Raw genomic sequence first — 27,837 nt, 5'->3', positions numbered from 1 at the left:
ATTTAGAGCTGACACATCAGTCAGTTCTAAATTAATTGACTGTTTTAGTAAAAATGTCAAACTGTCTCTTGTTCTGAAATACAACGATTTACAATTTTGTGTGTGTGTGGATTTAATATTTGTGGGTTTTGGACAGTTTGTTAGACAAAACAAGTGATTTGGAGATGTATTTTCCTCTTTTTTGACATCTTGTAGACCAAGAATTAATCAATATAGTTGCAGTTAGATATATTTGGTAGGATAAGAGTAGCTCGTTTCGTAAGTGACTGCAAATTTCCTGGAAACACAGGGTCAAGATTAACTAGAGCAAAACAAACGAACAAAACTTGGATTACCTAAACAAAATAAGATGATAATAAAAGTCAGAACATTTCATGGATATTTTGAGGCAAATGCTCATTGAGCCTCTTGAAGACTTTTGACTCAGACTGTTTGCTCTTGAAACCAGATGTGAAAGGCTTGTTTTCCAGAGTCTGAATGACATCATGACTTACATTATGGGGTAAGTGAGGATGACATAACTGGATGGAGCCGTGGATGTCTGCAGACAGACTGACAAACAGTCCAAAATGTAGTTTGCTCTCACATGAGTGAGAAGAATTGAACTGAAAACAAAACTGAATTGTAAGTTCATACCTGTAGTCAGAACTTTTCTTCTTTTTTTTGCAAGGTAGCCATCCAATCAAATGGGATAAAGCATTTACAACACACTAACGACAAGCTTAAAACAAAACAAAACAAAACCAATTAGCTCAGCTACCCCAAAATCGCCATTACAATGCAGTTTTCTCTGACGTGAAGCTTAATCTGTCAGCTTGAAATGAAGACAAGAAGTATAATTTAATCAATGACTTGTCTCTGATCTGGTTTTTATAAGTCATGACATTGAGTGACATTTGTCTTTATGTTTCTCTTTGACCTCAGTCAATCAATCTAACTTGAAGACTAAGACAGACCGTTGAAAAGTGTAAGAGCTGGAAAATGCCAACAGATCTGACATTTCAAGTAAACCCTATCAACATATTAAAGACTGATTTTAATCCTATTTTGAAATGAGTCAGTAAGTTTCACTTTACTGGTAAAAAAATAAAAAGCAGATCAAGAAGCAGAATCAAATGTGGTGCAAAATAACTGATAACATCTTAATGACTCAACCAACAGGCCTCATCCACACACGCACATGCACACACACACACACACACATGCATATACCTCCACATACACAAGTGGGTCTTTTCCCAAAACTCGGCTTTGGATACCCCTTGGCTGGGAGCCATAGGGAGTCTAGGCAAGTGTGTATGGAGAGCTGTGAGTAGGGTAAATACTTGGCACTGCAGCTTATTTATGACACGGGATACAGCAGGGGCCAGGCTGATCATTCCTGGCCACGTTTCAACACCGATATTACTTTCAATTCAACCAAGACCTCGCACCTAACACGACAGAAGCTGATGTCTGACTTTTAAAAAAATCTTTGGAATTAGAGAAAGGGTAATTGTTTGGAAATACATTCCTTCTTGTTGTTCAGGCTGCTAGACTGGCTGGTTGAGCCAGGTATTCTGAAACCCTTCAGATGTCTGTCACTCTGTATGGAAACCTCCAACCCTCTTAAACCCACTAAGGGCACCTGACTGACACTCGAGAGTTTGAGGGCAGGGGGATGGTGAAATGTGACCTAATGCTGTCACCTCTGTATGTCTTATTTGAGATGATACAGCTGTTGACACACACATGCACATACACACAAATACAACCCTGTTTGTAGCAACTTGCATAATATAGGCACATATGCGGACATAGTTTTTAAAGGACAATTTCAGTTCAATACAAGCTGGTTATTACATTGTTCTCATACAAGTAATTTGTACAATCTAAAAACACAGTGGCAACACACACAGAAAGTCCAAGCCAGTGATAATTCCTTATTAGACAGGAAAACTGTAAGTGTTTTAATTCAAAGTTGGTCTGTAAACTGTGATGGGAGTTTACCATGATCAGTTTATGTAATAAATTTCCCAATTTGCCTTTGTTTGCATTTGTTTAAAACCTCTATGATCAGCTGCCTGCTCTGTTCCTTCCCGTATGGCTGTCAGAAGTCTTTTTGGCGATGTCACACGTGCCCAGACCTCAACGAACTTACACAAGTTACATAACAATTACAAAGTGTTACACTGAATAACCGAATTATGCATGTTAGTTAGTTAGTGCAATCTGATGATTCCTTCTCATTCTAATCTACATGAATATCAACTTTAAAATACATTTTTTCATGTGTGCAGATACAGAGAAAATAAAATCAATGCCTATTAAGGCCTGGCGATAAAGTTTCAATCATTGGCCCCTTAATCTGTTATTTTTTCTAATTTATATCACAGCTTGTGTGCTACAGCAACTTCATGTTTACTTGCTTCTGATAGGATCACGCAAAGATGTTTCCAAGCAACCAATTTACAAATTACTTAAGTCTTAATTAGTGAAGACATTTTTTAAATTCATTATTGTTGCACCACATTTTAGTAAATGACATGAATGAAACTAGCCAGGTGTACAACTTACTGTATAGGAAGGACTTTACACACACTATTAATAATGGATTTACAAATAGCTGATGCAACCCAATCCAGGTTACGCGCTTATATAACATCAGGCAAAGGACCTCATAAATGCACAAGGAGAGAAAGGTACATATTTGTGTAGATTAATAGCCATCCCACACAATGCCCATTTCAATTGCTTTCTCATCTGATGTAACAATAGTAAACAGATGCTCCAATTGAGGTGGCCATAAGCAAGTTAGGCAAACAAAGGCAGCCTAATTTTCACACTCTTAAAGTTTGGTCACGCACACTTGGTGTCATCATCTTATGGACAATAAAGTAGCTTATGCAACTATAATAAGAGCAAGACTATCAGAGGGCACAGGAGTGGCTTTGACAAATAAGCATACAATGCGGTAATGAGATAAGATCTTATGCAACATATTTCCAGTGTACAAATAGGCCTAGACATCCCTCATAACCTTTCTCTCCCTCTCTCTCATCTCTCCCTCTCTGGGGGGCTGTGCAGCAGCCAACTCATCAATCATGAGATTCCTGGAAAGGAGCAAAGGACAGAAGAGTGCATCATTTTTACAAAACTTATGCAATCCTTTCAGGTGAATATCAGGGCCCAAAACTAAAAAAACAAATGTCTTTTTCTCTCTCTGTTTGTTTGTTTGTGTGTGTGTGTGTGTGTGTGTGTGTGTAGGTGGGGCATTCCATACCACACAGATGAACCTCTGTTAAGATGCTGGGCACGATCATCTTTGGGTGATCTCCCACTTTCCTTCTGTATTGCCCCTCTCTGACGCCACTACTGACGCTGGAGAGGTTTAACAGAGTATTTCCTTCAAAGCTGCAACAATTAGTCTATTAATCGATATATGTCAATATATGCTGTTAACTTGTATTCTAAGTATAGTTATGTAACAAACACACTTATTGTTACCCAGACCTTGATCTTTTTTGTACTAACCAAGACGTTTTGCTGCTTAAACCTAAAGTAATTTTGGTGACAAAACTTACGTTCCCTGTGAACAAGCGGAAACTGACCCATCCAAAACTGACACTAGAGCCGTATCTACAGCGTCCCAGTTTGAAGCGTAGAGTCTCTGACCAAGCTGCCATATTTGACGAATTGTAAAACAGTTTTAAGGGGCCAAACCAAAAACTGATACAGTGAAGGATTTTGTTTCTACTCACTTTGTTGTGTTGGTATCAAGCCATTTAGACAATTTATGGTTTAATTTAAGCAGGTTTTGATCTGTCATGACTGACAGCATATTAACAGCAACCTTTTCTTTCCACAAATAATACCCAGGTTATCCCGGATAATTGAAGAACTACTAGCCTGGTTCCAGACCATAGACCCTGCCCACTCAACTGAGTAGGCTTGCATCTCTGGTCTGGCATACTGCAATGAATTTGCAATTTATCTCGTCCAAATGATGGACGGACCAATGAACGCCGGGGGTCTAGCGATCTAGCGCCACGCTGATGTCAAGCTGTGCGCCGGTGGGTAACTGGTGAGGATAGCAACAATGGTGACCGCTACAGATCCTACAGACCACATTAGCGATGCTATTGAGGTATTTCGCCACTACTCGCGTTAATGGAGGACCAAATTAAGGAAGCTGCTAAACTGGATTTAACGGCGATGCAGCTGGGTGTGCACGACGACGGAGACATTTTAAACGGGCAATGCTCGCTTGTTTTCAGCACCCCCGAGGCATGGATACTAATGACATCAGATTCTGGGTGAGTCGTTGATTCTCTACTGATTGGTTAGGGAAAAATTAAATTCCCTCCCCCTTGTAAATCGCCTTCAATGGAGGAGGTGTCAGATTGAAGGTTCTGGGAGCTTCAGTCTGACACTCAGGCTAAAGAACTACCTCTTCAGAAGACAGTAGTTCCACTGAAAACTGTTTACACAGAGTAATCCAGAAAAAAAATAAACCTTGGCCACTGTTTCTTGAAAAAACATACAGCTGCTGGCAAAACAATCTCACCACCAGGTCATTCAGCTGTTCTGGAACTTATGACCGTCCCCAGCAACTAAAGTCCTTTATGGATTTCTCATCCAGCTTGTTCTTTGGCAAAACAATGCGAGCTGATGGGAATGTGCATCAGTACTCTGTGTGACCTGCCCTGAGGTGAAATTTCAAGTTTTAGGGAGTCCCCCCAACACAACAAACACATGTTGATAATTGCTGGAGAGCTTTAACAGAGTAATTCCTTCAGAGCTGCAACAATTAGTCTATTAATCCATATATGTCAATATAAGTTATTAACGTAGTAAGTTAAGTTACGTAACACACTTAGTGTGTCCTGTGAACAAGTGGAAATTGACCCATCCAAAACTGAAACTAGAGATATACCTACAGCATCCCAGTTTGAAGCGTAGGGCCTCTGACAAAGCTGCCATATTTGATGAATTGGGCAAAGACAGAGCCAGGCTAGCTGTTTACCTCCTGTCTACAATCTTTTTTTACGCTAAGCTAATCTAAACACAACCTGACTGCAACTCTACACATAAGACACAGACATGACTGATGTTATGTAACTGTAACTTGATGTAAGATATTTTTTGGGGCCTTTTTAAGCCTTTAATTGATAGGCTGCGGCAACAGCCTTGTACATGGGGCGCCTGCTCTACCACTAAGCCACCGACACCCCATGGCTGATGTTTCTTAAACAATTTCTGGAACATCTGCTGGATGTAAACATGCTGATGTTTAGCAGTTAACATTTAGCATGTAACAGACTAATGTTTAGCTTGTACAGGTATCAAAAGATCGGACATTGTCTTATACGGCAGTGGTTTCTAACTGGTCCAGCCACAAGGTCCAGATTTGTCCCTAGCTATTAGATCAAGGTCCACAAAATTTAATATATTCAATGTCATACTTGCGTTAAGCCATGTTGTCAAGCTACTTTGCCATCTCTATTCAGTAACTGTCCATTATTCACTTACTCTACAGCATGAAAAGGCAAGTTCGCGAGTCACTTGCGGACCATTCAGAATGGACCCACAATCTACTTTGAACCACGACCCACCAGTTGGGAAACACCGTTGTATGCTTTAGGTTTAAAGATCCACTTAAAATCAGCAAGAAAAAAACAGCTTTGATTCTCTTCACTGACAGACTGGTGATGTGACCCACAGTTAGCTGTGAATAAGAGGACTAATATTGAGGTGACACTGTTACGCATTCACAGACCAACACTTACTGTAACCTGCATGATACAGAAGCTATTACTAAGAAAATATTATTAATGACGTCACCTTGTCTCCAAGAGTCAGAACACATAAACAACGGTAAGATCTAAGCAGAGGAGGGGAGCAGGCGGTTTGGAGGAGAGCTGTGATATACCTCACCCCCTCTCTAAGAGCAAACATACAGCTACACACATCGGTCTCACATACACGCGCGCGCACGCGCACACGCACACACACACACACACACACACACACACACACGGCAGGCTTTCACTTACATACACTATATACACAAGTAGACTCACAACTTCACCTGATGATGCAAGGTGGGCAAACAAGGAGTCAGTAAACACACACATACACACACACACACACACACACACACACACACACATACACATACTTGTGGACATGAACACACAGTGGGACGTGCATTTGTCAAAGTAGCCAGGTTTGTATACACATTACATTTCAAAGTAGCGAGTCAGTGTTACTGGCAGAGAGTAGGCAAAGTAGAGCGAGGGGGAGGACACTTTGGTGGCTGTTGTGTGGTTTAATACTGGGCCATGCTTCCCGCTCTTCTTCAGAACTCTCAACATGTTTCCAGGGTATTTTTCTGTGTGTGACACACAGTGGAGATGAAGATGATAATAAAGTTTGGACAGGCAGTGTGGCTGCCCGGAAGGGTTACCATTGATGGAAATAAAGGGAAAGTAGCCAACTCTGTCATCATCTCTTTCTCAGGCATTTGCCACAGTCCACTGTGTACATATTTATGTGGTCATGACATCAATGAGAAATAAACTTAGGACTAATTATGTCATTTCCTTCCAAAACAATAAGTAATAATAATAAGAAGAGTGGTTTAAAATGATTCACACAACTGTTTTCTGATCAGCCACTACTAAAGTTAAGATTTGATCAAGTGTTGATACAAAAAATACATGTTAAGGTCAGGGAAAGATCATGTTTTTTTTAAAACCCACTTGGTGAAGGTTAAGGGATGATCATGGTTATGGTAAAAAAGAAACCAACATTGACCATGAAGCAGGAGGCCAATAGCGATCTCTTGTGTTAAAGTCCTAGGCTTTACTGACCCAACCATCAACCCGGACCTCCTCTTCTCTTTTGTGGGGTTCTTACAACATCATGCTAGAGTACTTCTGCCTTTGCTTCCGAATAAATTTTCACCCCTAAACAATAATTCAAGAGTAATTTTACTGTGATTTCCCAATAGAAAGATAAAGACAAAAAGAGAGTTGAGGGATAAATGAAAGTGGTTTGACTATTCAGACAAACAAGTTTGTGAGAGAGATATTGAGCCATGATTGGTTGCAAGCAAATAACTTTATATCCTAGATTTATGGAGGATGTTATATAACTTTGATTATAATTCACTGTTATGGAACTCCTGAGTTATTAAAAAATCAAACAGTGTTTGTCAGTGGGCAGTACTGTCTGGGTGTGCACCACATCCCAGTTCAGTGTGACAGTCTCACACATTTATATCAAGGACAAGTGGTGGGAGGGGTATTACTATACATTTGACAGATGAACTTTAGTTTCACTGATTGGAAATTAGATAACCATAGTTTTAAAGTAGCAGCACTCATGTAGTTTATTCACTTATGTGCTCTCTTTAATCTCAATATTAATATAAGTTGCAGTTTCAGAGCAAAACAAATGGGATTCTTACAAAATACATTTCAGAAATCCTACAGAACTCATCTACTCATCTACATATTTGTCATGAATAAAAGCAATATTAATACCATTAGTTTCAATTGAGTTCAGTTGGGTTTTAAAGTGTTAACTCAAGCTGTTATAAATGGAGGGCAGTAATTCTGCTGCATGTGTAAATATTCTGTTTTATTTATCATCTGTTTAAATCTTACTTACTGCAATCCAAACATATGCTTACAAGTTACGTATGGCTGCACAATATATAGTTTTGTTTTTTAAATTGCCCTCACAATGCCAACTTCTGCGATAAACACATCGTGAGAGACTGCGATATTGCACTTGGGGATTTTTTGAGTTAGTCAAAAGAGAGTATCAGTAACAACCTGCACTTTAAAATGTAGCTTTCTTTTTTTTTAAATATAAATTGGTGCCTTTTGTGTTCAGTTTGTTGTTGGAAATAATTTCCTTTCATTTTTTTGGACACCACAGTTGGTTTTCTTCATGCTCTGATCAAGTTTGAGATTTTGGGCTGTTTAGCTTACATAACATTTCTTTTTAAGACTAGTGGAAAGAAAATATCCAAAATACACATTTAGGTGTTTATTTTAGTTCTAATATTTATTTCAGAAAACTTGAAATGCAAAAAATGCAAAAAAAAAAAAAAAAAGTCTTAATCTAAATAATCAACTGGGGAAGTTTCTGTAAAGACAAGTTTTTTCTTAAAATTGCTTCAGTGGCACTTACATACACCAGACTTTCCAGTTTTATTCCTATCTATATTATGAAAGTTTTTAGGGGTTTGTTCATATATTATTCATAGCCTGATTTATATAACTTTGTTTTCGTAAAAAATTATATTTCTTTTATGTCTGTTGACAGTATTTTCTGAATTATGGAGCAATAAAAAGAGATATCCAAAATTCAGTCTGTAAAAACCTTTGACACTAATATAACAACAAAATGAAACAAGAATTTTGAACCTAGCTTTATCCAATTTTTGGATTTTCCAATTTTTGTTTTGGAAATGTACACAAACCAGCACATATTTAATCCGATAATGCATCATTTGCATATTTAAACATAAAAAATTTTGTAAAAAAAAAAACATTGCCTTACAGTAGGTAATCAACTGGGAAAGTGTCATGGTGGCATCTGTTATTTCAGAATTTTAGCCTATTCACCTTGGGCCTCTCCCATTCTAAAAAATAAAATAAAAATACTGCCCTGTGATAAATAAAACAGCAGTAGTTCAGCAGTGCAGAAAAGGCTGTGAGCCACACTGAAAGTAGTAAAGGCATTTAGCCTGCAACAGCTTCTTTTGTAACCATGAGTAATCCACTATTCAGATCGATAGGTGTGTTTCTGCCACTTAGAGAGCCAAAAAAAAAAAAAAAAAGTCCTCTTCACTGTACACTAAACACAGTGCAGCCCAGTCTGCTGCAGTCCCCTTCATTCTGCTCTTTGCAGCACCCTGTCACCATGCATAGGGGAGTAATCTGACAACACAGCCATGAGTGGATCATTGTCCTAAATCAAAACTCCAATCTGAGAGGGGAACACACAAAACACAAAGTGTCCATTTGAGTATAAACTCACATCATAAGAGAGGGTGTAAGAATGTGAGATGAGCACTCAATTGAGAGCTGAAGAGGATAATACATGACCTGAGGTCAAGCACCTCTGAAACAGCAAGGTACTCATAATGAGTTGTCCCCATCCTAAATGAGCTACAGCGTTCACCACCGAGACCAGCAAACTGACACCTAACATGTAATGAAGTGATAACAAGTCGTACACTAAAATATGAATATTTGAAGGAGTTACTCATCACTGTTTGGGTTACTGAGCTCTGGAGTCCGGATACACATTTCAAACCAAAAACTTGTATGGTAAAAATTTTTTTTATGTCTACCCACTGATAACATAATTAAATCATTTCAGCAGCAACCTTTTCTTTCCACAAACAATGTCCAGGTCATCCCAGGTAATTTAAGAACTACCTCCTCAGAAGACAATACACTGAAAACTGTTCATTCAGAATAATCCAGATAAAAACGTAGTTGCTGTTTCTTGAAAAACATATGGCTGTTGGCAAAACAATCACACCACCAGGTCATTGGGCTGCTCTGTAACTTTTGGCCATGTTACGTGACCGTCCTCAGCGAATGAGGTCTTTCAGGGATTTGTCATCCAGCAAGTTCTTTGGCAAAAAAATGTGAGCTGATGGGAAAGTTCATCAGCACTCTGTGTGACGTACAGAACTGCCCTGAGGTGAAATACCAAGTTTTAGGGATTCCCCCCAACACAAACAAACAGTCTTGCTGACTGTAAAATATGTCAAGTGCATTATTGTGAGAGTTTGCCCCTTCAATCAGAAAGGGAGAAATGAGCAAACATAGAGGTTTGCTTGATCAGGTCGACAACATAATGATGTCACTGTGTCCCCCTGTCACACTCAGGGGACTCTAAGCAGTAAAAAGACAATAGCAAGCAGCTTTGTGGAGCTCTGTCTGCTGAGAAAAGCAGAGTGATACTGATGAAGATCTACAGACACATACTGTACACACACACAGCCAGACTTGGGAGCCGGTTCATGGGTATAATATACGCATTCCAGTGTAGAGCAAACACTGGAGGTCTGTCTTTTTCTCAGAGAGAGAGGCCGACGGTAAACAGTCTTATCTGCAATCGAAAAAGAACAGACGCGACACTGATTTCTCTGTCGATTTACTGCACCAAAGCTGTTTCTATGTAACTGGCAGAACACCTTGCGTAATGCATTACAAGATACCCCACTTAGCACTTCAGCCTGTTTAAACTATGTCTATGAAGTGTTTACACAGGTACTAAAAAGTCGTTGTTAGTGTACACTAGGTCAAGATCATGCATGTAGGCCTACATTACGTGCTGTACTATATGTGCTAATTTGTCTGATAGTGAGTCATGAGAGAAACCTGACAGCCTATGTACACTACTTTCCCTGTCTCCTTGTTCCACGTAATTACACTGATAATGTCTCATCTGAATGTTTGTCGGTGGTAAATTGTTCTCTAAACACTGGACTCATGTTCGAGTACAATCAATGTGCTAGATTAGACACCTTTAAAATTATTGTTAAGTATTGAAATTAAGAATTAGTGTGTAAACTCAACTAAGAAACTAGAATGAAACTATTAAACATGTTTAAGAAAGTACCTCCCGCCTCAATAAGAAACAGTACAATGATTTCATTGCTTAAAGGAAGTACAAACTAAATTCAGCATCACTGGAGTTCCCCTTCACTCTAAAATTAGGTTAAAGAAATTTCACCAAGACAGCTGTTAAAAGGAGAGACCAAACAAAACCCTCTACCTAAAAGATTCAATCAAGTTAACATTTAATTTCAACAGCTTTTTATACAACAGCGAAACCCTCCACCTTCTAAGAGTCTACAGCCACGCAGGCAGCTCTGTTAGCTTGAACTGAGCTAAGCTAACATCAGCAGACGAACACGCCTTACAAACACAATGCTAACTTGTAAAGGTGTCAAAGGTTCGCTGAGAAATATTCACGGTAAATCAAAGCTTCTGGGGTTGAGAGGATATTTTTTTGAAACATCAGTTGTAGCACCTTAAATAACGTGACAGTTAGCCACTTTGTTAGTGTGCAGGTCACAGTGACATTAGCCATAATAGCTAGAAAAAAAGAATACTTTTAAAGATAGATCAACTGTTACAGTGTTCAGGTGATTTGCCAAGTTTGTTGTATATTTGTGATACCAGTTTCCTTTGGCATATCTGGCATTCGACTTTTTGGGGGTCATCTTTGTAAACTATTCTAAAGCGGCCTTCACATGATAAGAACAACGCGCTTCGCTCACTGCCAGGTGCGGCGCAGAGGTCAGAGGTAAACTTTGTCAAAGTTCAAATAATTTCAACTCTGAGCGCAGCGCTCGGGCGGAAAATCCGAGCGGTGCGCAACACCAAGGGTAGCAGTGTCGCTTTGTCAGGCGTTGCCGCCGTCTCCATAGACAAACAATGGGACAGCCAGCGCAAAGCGGTTTTACAGCTGATCATGTGTAGAGGCCTTAAAGGGAAATTTCGGTTTATTTCAACCTGTCTCCTATCGTCCTAAATTTGTTTCAAGTGACTAGTGACATAAAAATAATAGTTAGCATGTTAGCCGTTAGCCTAGATACAGCCGGGGCGCATAATAGCATCAGACCTGTTAAAACGTAAGTGAACGGGCATCCCTTCAAGTGCAAAGTTAGTGCACTAAACAAGCTTTTTTTTCCCACGAAGACCGCCTCATATCGTTAGGATAAATGTCAGAGAACATATAGAAAACGACATGTGAATGTGTTGTCTTACCTTACCGGTATGGTGCTATGTTTGTTTACCATTTAGCCCTGCTTTCCAAAGCCCAGCCGAAATATTGCGAGAACAAGCAGCGATCTCATACTATGCCTGAAATCTTCTCGCAAGAACAAGCAGCAACAGCTGGAAGGCAGAACTGGACAGTAGCCTGAAAAGTTCATTCATTTATTTTATGAAAGATTTATAGAATAATGGCTGACCTTTTGCCAGACTTCAACTTTGTGGAGGAGGAATTTGATTGTGCAGCGTTTGATGGCCGCCCTTATTTATTTGAGCCAGAATACACTGAGGAAGAGCTTCGTGAAATTGAAGAACGGAGGAGGAGAGAGAGAGGCGCAACAGGTAGAGGACAAGAGAGGAGGAATGGCTGCTGCAAGGCTGCGTAGCTCTGGAGATTGGTGGTGTACCTGTGAATGCTGTGCCCCAGTGCCCAAGAGAAGAGGAATGCCTCTGTTGCAAGGAATGGGACCGGTTGCAGCCTTATTTTCAAGGTCTGGACGTGACCGAGGACGAGACACCTCCACCTGGAGTAGTATCCAGCTGGGCTTTATCTAGAGCTTGCGAGATATATTTCGGCTGCGCTTTGGAAAGCAGAGCTAAAGGGGTAGACAAACATGGCACCACACCGGTAAGGTAAGACAACACGTTTACATGTCGTTTTCTATATGTTCTCTGACATTTATCCTAACGATATGAGGCGGTCTTTGTGGGGAAAAAAGCTTGTTTAGTGGACTAACTTTGCACTTGAAGTATGCCCGTTCACTTACGTTTTAACAGGTCTGACACTACAATGCGCCCCGGCTGTATCTAGGCTAATGGCTAACATGCTAACTATTATTTTTATGTCACTAGTCACTTGAAACAAATTTAGGACGATAGGAGACGGGTTGAAATAAACCGAAATTTCCCTTTAAATGCTTGACTTTTTCAACATCTTGCTAACGTATCTGTTAGCCTGTCACATGGTCAAACTGTCAGAGCCACAAAACTTGGCCTACCACTAAGTTTAAATGTCCTTGTCTGAGAAAAACTAATAATGTTGATGTGTAATGAATTACATTGTGTAACTATGTCTTAATTTATGGCCCATTTGTGATTTTTGGGGTACTGGTATAGAAAAAGCGACATTCAATACTGATTTGGATATCGATCAATGCTTCGAAGCTTTAAGCATTCGGGTCAGCCCTGCTAACATGCAGGCAGATATGTAGCCATCTTAGTTTGGGGTGTTAGCATACTAACATTTACCGATTAGCACTGAACACAAAGAACAGAGGCTGATGGGAATGTCATTACTTTTGTAGGTATTTGGTCATAAATCAAGGCTACCAGAAAAAAACAGGAAGTTGTCAGTTTGGAAAAAGGTTGCAAAGGGCCAGGTTTAAGACCAATCTGTAAACCAACCAGCGAGGTCATAGATGAGCTGTGAAGGGAGTAATAACTGTTTTCATGCTGAGGTTTGTGACGTAGGTCAGGCCCTGTCTGCTCTTTGTCTGCCTGTCACGCCAAAGGAACTTATTTGTCCCCACAGAAAGATGGATGAACTGTTGTAGTAAAACAGGCTGCAGGGTGGTGGGGTGTCTAACACCTGGGGGGCATTGTATGTCTGTATGTGCGTGTTCATATTTCTTTGTTTATGTATTTCTGTGTGTGTGTGTGTGTGTGTGTGTGTGTGTGTGTGTGTGTGTGTGTGTGTATGTTTGTGTGTGAGGAAGTCGCTGTTGTCACAGTGCCCTATTTCCTCATTAGTGTCACAATCCTGCCCAGCATGGACTTCCTTCCATCGACAGAGAGGTGTCTGTGCGACAAACACACACACACATGCATGCACACACACGCATGCACACACACACACACACACACACACACACACACACACATACATACATACTTAATCAACATACACTAAAGTAATACACACACCCTTGTTTAACACACATTCCCACGCATTCTGTTATGTAATCTTTACACGTCTGCACACACATGCACCCAGAATGCACCTGCCAAGCTAAGTTTGATGTATTTCTGGACACATATCTTCCTCATCCTGCCTGTCATTCAAAACAGAGACACCCTGAAGTGTCAGCACTATACTAACAGATGTCCTGGAGCTTTAGCAAGGGTAAGGGTAAAGTGAATCTTACATAAAGCTGCCACTATTCTTCCTAACTCAAATCAAATGAGCTTGTGTAACTGTACTATGTTATACTGACAGTTGTTTCCATTATTTTGTCCGCCCCATTTATATCAGTTAGGGTATGCGAAACAACAGAAACACCTCTCTGTTTAACACAATATCATTCAACAGCCCCACAAACTACATCCTTCATGAAGGTTGTGTTTATTGTAGGACTGTTGTATTAGATTTTATTAGTTTGAGCTGGTTGTACTTTTGCTTTTTTTATGAAGTGAAATATATGATTCAGCCCTGCTCCCTACCCAAATAATTTATGTACAGTCCCTTTAACTGGTAAAGAAAACCATCCACACAAGATCAAACTGGGTCAGCTGTAGTCATAAACAGCGTTCACCCAACATAATGTGATACCAACCCCTGTGTGAAATAATTGAAAAAGGATGCTCTGTCATTAGTGAATGAATAGCAGCAGCTGTAAACTGAATACAACCCTTGTTTTACATAAGCCATGCTGAACTTCACAGGCTGTCGCTATCATTCATTCAGCTATTGTCAGTGACCAGCCACTACCAGCATACTGCTGGAGAGATATGCCCCTCCTGCCAGGAACACAAGTGCCACATATCCAGTCATCTTAGTTTCCAGTAAACAACTGTACCTGTCACCTATGTAGCACAGCCCACAAGATCTTATCAAAGGCCCACAGGCTGTGTGATACTGCAAACACTACTGTTGATGCCAAGTAATGACAGCAGATATTTTGACCCATATTTCTACATCAGGAAATGCAACAAAATCCTCTGAGATGCCACGTAGGAAAGAAACGGAAAAACTCCCTGGTTTGTCTTTTTACCTCACGCACACACACACAAATACACACATGCTATAGGGGTCAACACCACGAGGACCTTTCGTGTAATCAGCCAGGCACACACAAACAAAACACACCGCCAGGCACACACACAGTTCCGCTTGTTTACCTTGCAAAGAGCAGTTGCAGTAAATCAGTTACATTTATTCTACACATATCGCAGCTTTTCCCGTCAGCAGCCGAAAACAGTTCCCGTCAGAGAAAACCAAGCCCCCTAATAATCGCAAGTTCTTTCTCTAAGGTTTCACCTCCTTATCCTGCCCAGCGACTCCACACTCTGCCTGGATACCTGAGGCAGTTTGAGTGCTGTTTTACACAAAAACAAAAACTAAACAAAAAAAACAACCAAGTGTTTTCGTCTAGACTTAATATGATCTAATCTGAACCTAAAATCTGTCCTCAAATGTTAATACAAGAGGCAGGATGCAGTAATATTTGCGTAATATTTGGGAGTCTGCACAGTAGCCAGTCTGCTCTAGGAACACTCCTGTACCCCCCCGAGGACATTAGTACCCAGGAGCGGGAAGTAATTATGAGGGCAGGTAACACAAGACACCCTGGGACATAAATACTCAGACTTATTAGCTACCAACATGGAGAGAAACAGGGCCAAGACCATGTTTCTCAATACTTGAACACCTGGAGAAAGCAGAGAAGAGAGGGCAGAAGGAGACGGAGAGGAAGGGGAGTTATGTAGGTAGAGCTCTGACCAGAATACAGTCTTGGTTGGAGAAAAAAATAGTGAGTTGCTGCCATGGCAACTGCTCGTGTTGGCATTTTGTGGACGTGCACAGCAGAGTGTGAGGTGAGAGACAGAGTGATAGGTTGGCAGATACTGTATCTGTGACATTTAGACATGGTAGCCCTGCCATAATATCCCATATTGAACCAGTGCCATATCAAGACCACGAGGCTTGCAGCAGCCCAGCATTACCTCACCAGCCAAATACAGTTTGTTGCCCCAGAGGGAATGTAGATGTTGTTTTTAACAGCTGTTTTCTAGAGTCCAAATGACAGCATAAGTAAATTTCTATGAATCCGATCCTAGAAAGTGTTTTTGGTAAGCAGCTTCCAGATGGGAAATTTTCACCAAATTCCAAAGCAACATTTCCCGTCTTTTGACTAATGATTAATACAGCCACATTCCAGCAAAGCAATGTAAAAAACAAAGCAACGCATTAAATGCTCGGAAAACAGGCCTGACAGCTCATCTGTGTGCCATATTTATTTTAACACTCACTGAGCATTACATTGTGTGACCTTCAAAGACTTAAGACAGACACATGCAGTGGAAGTGTTGACCCCAGATCAGTTTTTAACATGCACTGCTCGTGAACAACAATCGTGTGTTAGTGAGATAAACACAGTGGTCACCCTGGCAGATATTCGTCTCTATTTAAAGTCGGTGGGCTGCGTCAGTGAGAAGCCCCAGACAGGTGCACCCCTGTGGAGGAGTTATTGCTACTGGAGCCTCTGGCTTGAGCCGGGTGTGTCACATGACAACCTATTATGAGATCCTGGTTAGTACAGTTTTTCTCAATTGTTTACACGCAATTTTGAAAACAGGGCTCCTTTTTTCAAAATATTCACACAATTATCCAAACACCACACTCAATTAGCATAACTCCTAGATTGTTTGCAAAATGACACACTTCAGTCAAAACATATACACTTCAGTCAAAACATATACACATATTTATAAAAATGCTGTTTTGTTTTCATCTCACTAACACAGTCTCCAAATGATCAGACACTATTGCAGTCAGTTACACACTACAGTGATCAATACAAAATACATTTGTAAAAACCCCTATTTTAGGAAATAGCTGGTCTAGTGCTAGACTTTTTTGCCAGACATTTTTATATAAGGGATAATTTAGATGACAAAAAGATATTGTCAAACCCACAACATTCTTCATGATTACTTTGAGGTATACAGAGAAAGTACACAAATACAACAAACAAACACAACACTGATTGCAGACTGCTGCAGACTGAAAATATTTATTTCTTACCATACTCAGTTACAGTAACAGATCAACAATGAAAATCAGAACAAAACAGTAGTTATTCTTACTACTGTAAAGTGTAGACAAATAAAAATTCCTCTATTGGGTTTAGGAATGGGGAGTATCGTGGAAGGTATAAGACTGCAAATTCAGGGTGCTCATGGAACCAATTGTGGACCAGAGCAGATCGATGGAAAGATACATTGTCCCAAACAACAATGTTCTGCATGTGGTCCACTTGGTTTACAGTAAGCACCTGTGTGCTTCCACACCAGGTGGATGTGATTATCCAATTCGTTCATTAGTGTGGTCGTTGGCAAGCAGGGGCTTTGTAATGAGAAAGAAGTAACCTCACAATCCTTATGTGTCTAAAGTGTGATAATGCATGTAGAGTTTTGCAAATCACTGTGTGTAATGTTTTGCAAAAAGTGTGAAGCTGAGTCTGTGCTTATTGTTGTGCAACTATGGACAGGTGTTTTGCTTCTTGAGTGTAAAGAGCTGTTAATTGTGTGAAAATTTTCATTTTGGTGCGTAAACAACTGTAAAAAACTGTAAATGACTGCATACACATATCCTGTGTGTGTATTTGTGTGTCTGTGGAGTATGTGGTGTAGTGCATTATATATGCAGTCTCTGAAGTGAAGCGCATCTTTCCTGCAGCACACGGTGATGATCACCACATGATCGACACATGAGCAGTCATGTATGTATGAAGCAACAATGTACTCTGACTGACAGCACGTAGTCCCTCGAGGAACGCTGTAGTGTGTAGTCTAAAAACAAACCCAAGCTTCCCCGAAGGTCAATAGACCATTGATTCAATTTGCATCTCTTGTCATGTAGCAGAAGCAGGTCAACGAATTAGCCAACAACCATATTTGCCATATTTGATAGGGGTGTAAATCACCAGCTTCATCACGATACGATATTATATCGATTTGTTTGGATGACGATACGATGTTTGCCGATATCACAAAGTCTGTCACGATACGATTTTGATTCGATTCGATTCAGGAGCCTGCGATCGATATGACACGATATCATATGCCCATCTAACACAATCATTTACATCAACTCACAAAAACAACTAGAATATGATTTGACCATTTTATTTCTGAGCTCTGTTTGTTGTTTGAGCGGAGGCGTGCTTTCCCAGAAATGGTGACACAGACGTGTTATGTGAATTTCAAAATAAATGTGTATCTTTAAGATGATGATATGGATCGATGTTTTCATTTTGCATCGATATAATCGGATCATTAATCAATGAATCAATGTATCGATGTGGATCGATGTATCGTTACACCCCTAATATTTGATTGTTTGTAATCTGCGCTGCCGTTTGCCCACAAAAACTCACATTCAGATGGCTAACAGACACAATATTCCATTAGCAATTTCTCTAGTGGTAATTAGCCCACACATACCAATAGTGCTTCCCTGAAAAAGGACAGACAGATCATCTCAATCCCAAAATGTTGGGATGGCCAAAAGTTTTGTTTGGGTTTTTTTGTCTTTTTTAAATCAAGACCTTTACATTCTGATTAGGAGCATTTCCATGCAAGAAGGACACTAATCACAATGGGGATTTAGAGGAAAGTCTAGCATTACCTGCACCACATTAAGTGCTTTATCTAGCAGATCATTTATCTAGTGTTAACCTTAGTAGGTCGTCCAGGTGGGTAACAATCTCCAACATAGTGGTTGGACTTCTGAGCAGCTAGCTGTGGCTTTTTCAGATACTTATGGGTGCTGCATCCCTGTTTCATTTATCCTGGTTAGCTGGATATTTACAATGAATAAAGGGTAGTGTGAAAGGTCAAAGAGAGAACTTGTTTTGTTTCTGTGTTTTTTGCTTTAGATCAGCTCCTCATCTTTCGCCCTCTTTCACACATCATATCTTCTCAGGCACCTCCTCGCTTATTCTTCCTCCCTTCTTGAGAAAACCCTCATCTCTGCTGCCCTCTCACCTCATCACTCCTCATCTCCTCCTTTCATCCCCCCTCCTGTTCTGTGTCTCTTGTCCTCCTCTCTTTGACCTCCTCCGTGCATTCCTGCACGCATTGGGCCACTGTTTGGTGCAGGGGGAGCGCAGGCTTCTCTAAGAATTCTATGAAATAACATTTGTAAAGAGACTGATGAGGTACTTTTCATTCACTGCCCTTTGCTTTGCTCTCTGGAACCCGCTGGCTACAATGAAAAACATCTTATACTGTACGTGCGTCTGTGACTTGATAATATTTTGCAAGGACGATTATTTTTCTTGTTCTTAACTGCAGCCCAGCACAACACACGGAAATTGTGGATTTTTTAGTCCATGTTGTGCAACTGAGGTTGGGTGATGGAAGATAACACATTCTTATACCTTAAAAGTTGATGCAGGTTAGAATTGGGTTTGTAGCTCATGAAACATTAAGCCGTTTGTGTTTTATTTTCTGATCTGGTTCTTTACTGGTCACTGGAAACAGAGTTCACAAGATAAGGTGAGGATCCTCTTGGATAAAAAAATGCATAGTCTGAATGCCAACCAATAGAATTAACTCTTCCCTGGCTGAGTCCAGTAAACTTTCAAGTGAAGTTTCATGAGGACAGATTTCACTTTACAATTTGTAAGGTGTGATATGTGCAACTGTTTAGAGCGTACTACAACAAAACTAAGAGTCTACAGCCATGCTGGCGGCTCTGTTTAGCTGAACTTTGGCACAGTGGTGTTTTAAGCTACTTCTAACATCAGCATGTTAACATGCTCACAGTGACAATGATGACATCATGATGTTTGTAATGTTTAATGTGTTCACTATCTTAGTTTGGCAGGTCGACATCCATCTGAGGCTGATGAGAATGTCATTGGTTTTGCTGGTACAGTATTTAGTCGTAAACCAAAGTATTGCACAAATTGAAATTTTGAACTCACATTGACACAAGAACAAAAAGTGAACCCACATCTTCATGACCTTTTGACATTTTGGATATAAAATGTCATCACTTCCACTTCATTACTTTATTCTAATAGTCTTTATTCTAATCTTTATGGGAAATTTTGTGGTAATTAGTGTATGATTTCTTGAGTTAAGCCAAAAAAAAAAAAAAACATGTTTTCTGAAATCAGGGTGACCTTGACATTTAACAGCCAGATTCTAATCACTTCATTCTTGGACCCAAGTGGAGGGTCATGCCAAATTTGAGAATGTTCCCTCAAGGCCTTCTTTAGATATGCAGGGTCGCACTGACCTGGACCCTTAACCATCAAAATCTAATAAGTTCATCAGTGAGTCCAAGTGAACATTTGTGCCAAATTTAAAGAAATTCCCTCACGGTGTTCTTGAGATGTCGCATCACAGTGGACGGACACCCCAAAAACATAATGGGCTCTAGTTTCGCTTCGCCAACTGGGTGTGGCCAGGCGGATTTTGCAAGTTTGGCACACCGTGCACCTGGCGCAGCTACTTCTCTTTCCCACCTCCGTCCCTCCTATCTGCGCAAGTCGGAAAGAGGGAGGAGAGAAGGCGTGGAGTGGGTTTTACACACATCACACCAATCAAATGAGCCCCTCTCCTCGCCCTTAAATGAGCCGCACAAAGGCGTAATGAGAGTTTACTCAATTCGCCATTGCAGAAGAGAGCAGTAGCGTCAGACGACCAAACTTCTCCCAGGAGGAAATTGATGTTTTGGTCCGGGAGGTCCAAGCTCGCAGTGTCTGAATATACGGAACTGCGAGCAGACCTCCACGGGCTGATGATGCAAAGGTAGCCTGGGAGGAGGTCACCACAGTTGTAAATCAATGTTGCGTTTCTCTCGTGCGCTCTCTCTTTCTCTCTCACAGTCTCACTCGGTTTCTTTTCTTTTGGCTTTTCTAAGATGACAGATGCTGAATATATACTCCCTATCTGATGCTATGGCTGTTTGTGGTTGGCTGAGAGGGATGTGAACTCATTAGTTTGCAGCTGTTTAATCAAATCAGGTTGGGTTTCCATTATGCGTGCCAAACGTGCCAAACGGTGCCAATCCCCTTTGATCTGACATCAGATGTGACGGGACAGTCAATATAGAGATACATTTATTTGCTGATTGCAGATAGTTGCATTGAATAGTGTTTTTTGGGTATTTATTGCATTGTTAATGTGCCTGATATTCTAGAAACCTGTCTGTGAGGTTTTGGTGACGTGTGCGCACTGTCCGCCGGTCAGCCAAACTTCGGCTTACACCGGCTGCGCTCCCCCTGCGCTGACAGTAGACCTGGTTTCAGCTGGCGAGCTTTTAGCGCACCTTCGGCGAAGCCTTTTGGCACGAAACTGTCACTGCGCCAAGCTGGATCTGTTGACACCTCCCCCTGCTGCGCCGCCACACCCATCTCAGCGCATCTCGGTCTGCCAAACTACCAAATTGAGTGCGCCTCGGGTTGCGCTGCTCGAAACTAGCTCTGTGCGGGGTTCACCACCCTGGCCACAGCTATTACTGGTGTGGAGGCACGATAAAAACTGTGACCTAGTGGTGCTTGAATAAAGGTCAGGGGATCACCAAAAGACCATTAACCTCTGTCCAGATTTTCACAGCAATCCTTCCAACTGACCCATTGGCCAACCCACTGTACCATTCCAAGGGCCTTGCTGCTCCCATGGTAAAAACCCAGATACCCACATTATTTTCCCAACTTAATCTGTGATACTCCTTCTCTCCAAACAATAAACTTCCAGAGCATTGATTACCAAATTTAGCAGCAGTGTTATTTTTTACCCACTGTTGTGTTTTAATAATGAGCTTTTATCTAAGACCCAGCTTGTTCAGTCAAGAATTTCCTGGTCAGACTGAGACAAAGACAGAGTGGTTCATAAGACCAGACTATCCATCCCATAAGACTTGTGCTTGTGTGTGTACCTTACCATATACAGCAAATGTTTGTACAGTGTTTTTTTAACCTATTACATAACGGTTTCACATTGTCTAAATACCTTTCACTTATACAGTTAACTCAGACTTATTGTTCAGTTTTGACCAAACACCAGCTCCCAGCTTTGAAATAACATGCACGGCTTCGTTTTGGGACAATGTCATGGGGGGGGGCTTGGTCGCCTTGTACGAAAACACCTACACAATGGAACAGCACAACGGGATTTAAAAAGCCAACTTGTTGACACCTTTTCACACTGCCAAGCAGCCAGACACATACACGCACAGAGCGTATGGTGAATGAGGCTGGGTGAGTTCAAGAGCCCTTTCCCTCACCTATATCCTGTATGACAGCGTTTTATCACAGAGGTCAACTTGACCAGGAAGTCAGGTCATACCTTTGCGAGGTTCTCACAGCTAAATAACACAAAAATGGGAGTGAATATTTCCTGGCTCTGTTATGATACCATGACACAAAACAGCTGCTTTGGATCAATGGCTCTCCATTCCGTGGAAATTTTCGGCACATGTGCGAGCAGACCTCACTAACCTGTTTGCGATTGTGACGTGATAATGGCTCTGTAAAAACAATGAGCCTCCTTTACAGTTTTCATTTCGAGACTCAATAACTGGAGTGTTGAAGGACACCGAAATCTGAGGACCAAATGGTGGTAAAGTCTGAAACATCCATATGATTTGCCGTCAGTGTAAGTTACAGGTGATGTCATATAGAAAGTGCAAATCTTTACATTATCTATCTGCTCTAGATTATCTGCGTCATCTCCACCTTTTCCTGTGAGAAAAAAAACAGTATGGTACAGTATTTTTCCTACCCAGCATGCCATAGCGTACACTGTGTGGTATGAAAGCCACAACTGAACCATGACATGCTTTAACATATAGTCCAGACAATAGTACAGTGTGTACTTTGTTTTTTAAGGCTGTGACAGTAACACATGAGAACATGTTGGCAAACATACAGTGATTATCTACTGCACGCACAGCTCTGTGGGTATTTCCACTCATTGCTGAACAGAGTAAATTAATGGGTGGGACCTGAAACACTGATAAAGTTGGTCCAGGTTGCATAACATGCCCCCAAAACACACACACCCGCAATTTAATTTAAACTGTCGTACAGTTTCTCCTCCCAGTTTTCTGAATTCATTTCTAATAGTTAGGTTTTTATCCAAATACAGTGCAAATTTTAACCAAATTTTCAGAAAACTGAAGAAGAAAGAAAAATGCAAACTGGGGCTAATTCTCCAGTCAAAACTCTGCGGAAGAAGACAGTGCATTAATATGATGTAATTAAAGAAGCAGCAGTCAAACCAATGGCTACAGAGAGTTTGAACAACTACTGTAATATTTCAGCTCTTATGTGCTCTTGGAAGAGTTCTTGTAACAGCCTGTGTCCATAAGTGTGTTAAAAGCCATCCAAAGATGAGGAAGAAAGCCTGCAGTGGCCTATGAGACGACGGTACATCATGACTATACATTAACATTTATTTGCTGACTCGTATTCCACTGCACTTAGTGGCGTTTACCTATTATCCATACACCACCAAATGCAAACACACTTATTGTTATCAAACAATGCATACAATACTGACAAAACAACAACTTACATAAATGATAATATTAAATGGTGCTTGACCCCATTATGCACCATGCAAACTGTAGTAAACTTGGTACTCATGTCGCAGATGGTGTTATTACAAATTCCTTTCAAGGCCATATCTTCCAATTATTCGAGGAAATCTGGTGTTGCTAAACCCTATTACTACAAAAAGCCTGTTTGTGATTTCGGTTTTCATGCGATACATGCTTTTCTTATTTGAGCTCTGAATATCACACACTGGCATACAGTGAAGCTTAATGCTGTGCAGCTTCTGCCAGACTGATCATTCAGCCTCAATCGATTACTTTATCTGTTCCCAAAGGGACAATACTACAATACTGTAGGTAAATGCATGGGTCAACCAGCAGACAACCAACCTATGAAGCCAACATTGACCACTGAGAACTGAAATGTCCCTTCTAAGCAGCTTTGAGCATGACTGTGCATTCATATGACAAGAGATAGCAGCACTACAAAAATATCTGGGCTCAGTTTATCACTTTATTAAATATGATTCGGGGCGGCTGTGGCTAAGAAGGCAGAGCGGGTTGTCCAGTAATCGCAAGATCAGCATTTCAATCCCAATGTTTCATTAATGGCATTTAACACATGCAAGCTATGCAGTTTTAGCTTTATATTATTTCTCTGTCTGCTTACACTGAATTAGCAGAATGAACCTTGTGCCCTGAGAGGGTGAAACAGGTTCACCTGTGTGTAATGCGTTGTGACTGTGCAGCACTGTAGGTATTTACGTGTTATATCATTGTATCAGCATGTGCGTGTTTGTGCAGTGTGTGGGCACACACAATGGGCCTTTGTCTCTCTGCATCCTATTTTTCTCCTGCGAGCTGACACAGACACACACAGCAGCACACGCAGACACCTCATCTACACACCAGTTCCTCCTGGCTTCCGTCAAGTTACAACAGCTTAGAGACAGCAAAACAGGAACAATCTGATCTTCTCTTCCTGCCTCACACTTCCTGCCATGCCCCTCCTCCTCCTCTTCCTCCTCCTCCTCCAGTGGTGATAAAGACAGAGTGAGAGAGACAAACAGATGAATGAAAAGGAAAAATAAAAAAACCTAAGGGGGTGATAAGACAGCTGGACAGAGGCTGGAAATGAGTAAGACAGAGAGGGAAGGTGGCAGTGGGGGAGACAGAGGGAGGTATGTGCGTGTGGATGCGTGTGTTTATGTGAATAGGAGGTGGTCTGCAGTGAGGATGTGGCCGGAGATCATGAGAAAACAGTGGGAAGATTCTGTGGTAGGCAGGGGATGACTGCACTCAGCCAAATTATAAGCTCTCGATATCAAGCATATACTAGTTAAATCTTGCGTCATTGTATAAATTTTATCATGTAAGTAAATACAACACAAAATGGTACTGGTGTGTTTTAAAAGAACGACCCTGGTGTAACTTTATTTATTAATTTATATCAACAAATCCTATGAAGAGACCAAATTCAAATACAGTATGACATATCATGTGCCTAAAAACGATATACAAATAAATAAGGTAAATGCCTATACTCTACACATTAAATACATTTAAACTGAGACTACATCTGACAATTACACTTGTTAAAGATTTATCAGCTAATTATTTTATTTATTAATAATTTGTTTGCTGTATAAATGTCAGAAAATAGTAAAAAAAAATTGGTCGATTATTCCAACCAACAGTCCAAAACCAAAAGATATTTTACTTTAATCACATAATATAAATAACTGAAAACAGCAACTTCTCACAATGTAGATTAAATGTTTGGCAGTTTGGCAATAAAAAAATGACTTTAACAATTAATCAATTAACAGAGTGAATACAGATTTTCTGTTTACTGGCCAATAATTCAATTGTTTCATTTCTAATGTAGATTAATTACTGCATGTATAGTTTCACAAAAACTTAACAATACAATAACAATATGAAAAACCATAAACAACACAATAAGAGCAAACTTTAAGGCTTTGTCATTTGAAAATTAAACTATGGAAAAATATAAAAATTAAACTATTTTTTCTTCATACTGTGTCTTTGAAGTTGCTTTTTTTTACATTAATAAGAAAGGAGGAAGCACAGCTACCCTGGTTATTCTTATCGTAATGAAAGAACATAACATCTAAATGCTACAGCAGGTTTTTCACGTGTTCTTACGAGTTTTGTGAGCAACAGTGAGAAATAAGATATCAGGCTGTGGCTTTGCATTATTTGATAATATAAAAGAAGATAGAATGTCAGCTTTGTGCTTTAGAATATTGTACACTAATTTAATGTCAATGTTGAGCCAGGTTTTGCACATAGAGGAAGTTGATCAAATGTTTGCACATAGATAAGGAGGTGACGTGTGTACTTGCAGAGTCCCTGCAGTCAGTAGCACTTAAACTTTGTGAAAATATCAAAGAGCATAAAGTTTATTTTAAGACATAATGTGGTGACAACTTTATTTTCCCTTACATAGAAAGGTCCTGATGCACGTTATTAAGCTGGTTTACCAGATACACACACACTGTTTCCCAAACTCTTTAACACACACGCACACACACTCAGAGCACCTGATGAGCTGCGGTTCTGAAGGAGGAAGTGAAAACTCAGTCCATCTGCTTTGGCAGGAAGTCAACAGAAGCCACATACAGGCATGCTGACGTCAATCAGAGCCACAGGAACACCTCCCCACTACATACACACATATACACACACAAACACACTCACACACACACTCACATTACTCACACTGATGCATATATGCCATGATAAACACTCATTCGAAACATCTTACTAATCTGCTGTTGCAAAATTGCACAAAGCAAAAACTTAAATACCGTCGAACACTGAAATGCTCCCTTACACATGCGTTAATGTTTTAATAAATGCTTATATCCACAACGCACATAAATACAGTATAAACATAGACTTCCACTTAACGTGCTGCTTCTTTTTATACAACATGATTTCATACATTTCTGCAATAACAACAAGCCAAAAATAAAATCATAAAACAAGACTTTGGTCGGCAAAGCTTGTGTTTTGAAATGAAAACAAAAAAATGTTGTTATCATTGATGAAGTGAAACTTCATTGTCAGTAGTTCTACCTTAATGTCATATCTGACCCCAGTTGGTTTCATGTAAAACATGTTGGTTATTTGATGGTTAACTACACTCACTATTCTCAGTTTCATTGTTGCTCACCTCGGTCTCTTTTTACACAGCAACACATGTCGGTGTTTTCAATGTTCTGCCTAGAGTGTGGGAACATCTGCCTACAGATGTGAGGTTAAAAGTTTGATCATTTTATCCTTTTCATCAACTGATGATATTTATTATCAGTGCCTCTCAGATTAACTAAAGAATAATACAAAGAGTGGTACGAGGAAAAGAGTGATCTGAGATATCTCTCTAGACTTACAGTAAATTTTCATGCCATGAAAGGTTTTTCCATCAGATTACAATATTCTTGATAGAGGTGACCACAGCCACTGATATACTATAGGTGAAGGCATCAAAGACCTGTTATATATATATATATATATGTGTGTGTATATATCTATATATGTGTGTATATATCTATATATGTGTGTATATATCTATATATACATCTATATATATATATATATAGATATATATATATATATATATATAGATATAGATATATATATATATATATATATATATACATATATAGATATATATATATAGATATATATTTCATCGGCACTAGAAAAAGATAATCAGCCTACTGCCAGAAAGGAAGAAAGAGAAAAAGATAAAACTATAAAACTATACTTGGGATAAAACAAGTTGTGAACACTCACATGCCATCCCCTTTTAGGTTTATACGTGATCCTTTTAACAAGCAGTACCTTATTTAAACCTCCAGGAGTTACAGAGCAACATTTGTGTGTCTGGCCACCTGACAAATACAAGTCTGATATTCACTGTTTTAGATCTATTTTTGGTCTTTTTAGCTTCTAAATTGTCCTCTGTGTTCACTACCGAGCTGCCAGCTGTGTCTGTCTGCTGTTTGGTTATGAGCAGGTATTGTATGATAGGTTTTTAGAACTTTTTCCACTGATAACAGTCGACTACTGTGGTTGAAGACAGCGCTATGAGAGCGGTGAGACTGAAACAAAACAGTTAGTTGTCACCAGACCGCTAAACAACAATTTAAATTCACTATAAAGCTCCATAAAGCCAAGTGAAGCTGCAGATACAGGTAAAAATTCTGAGGCCAACTGCACCGGTCCTCACAATGCAGAAATGTCCTCACTACGACAGTTTGAAACTTAATTGGTCCTCATAAAGATAGAAATACAAGCCCCCCCAAGCACATTACGAATTCACCAAAAAAAGCATTTGTGAATATACACTGAAATGCATAAAGTGTGTATAAAACCACCTTTCCTCTGTTGCTCTGTGTGTGTGTGTTTGTGTTGTGAGTCTAAGTGTGTAACAAATGGCCTTGGCTGAGCTGGTGAGCAGACGCTGATCCCAGTATCAGACAGAGAAATTCAAAAAGG

At 40.0% G+C, this 27,837-nt stretch overlaps 1 protein-coding gene across 3 annotated transcripts in view; it reads right to left on the bottom strand.

The window, feature by feature from the left end:
- Window positions 1–27,837, bottom strand: part of pde4ba (phosphodiesterase 4B, cAMP-specific a) — a 197,923-nt gene that overhangs the window by 36,556 nt on the left and 133,530 nt on the right. The window lies entirely within an intron of this gene.

This window comes from Epinephelus lanceolatus, chromosome 6 (assembly GCF_041903045.1).
Source record: "Epinephelus lanceolatus isolate andai-2023 chromosome 6, ASM4190304v1, whole genome shotgun sequence".
NCBI classification, from domain to species: domain Eukaryota; kingdom Metazoa; phylum Chordata; class Actinopteri; order Perciformes; family Serranidae; genus Epinephelus; species Epinephelus lanceolatus.
Note: the sequence above shows the minus strand (reverse complement) of the source record. Positions and strands in the feature narration are given on the sequence as shown.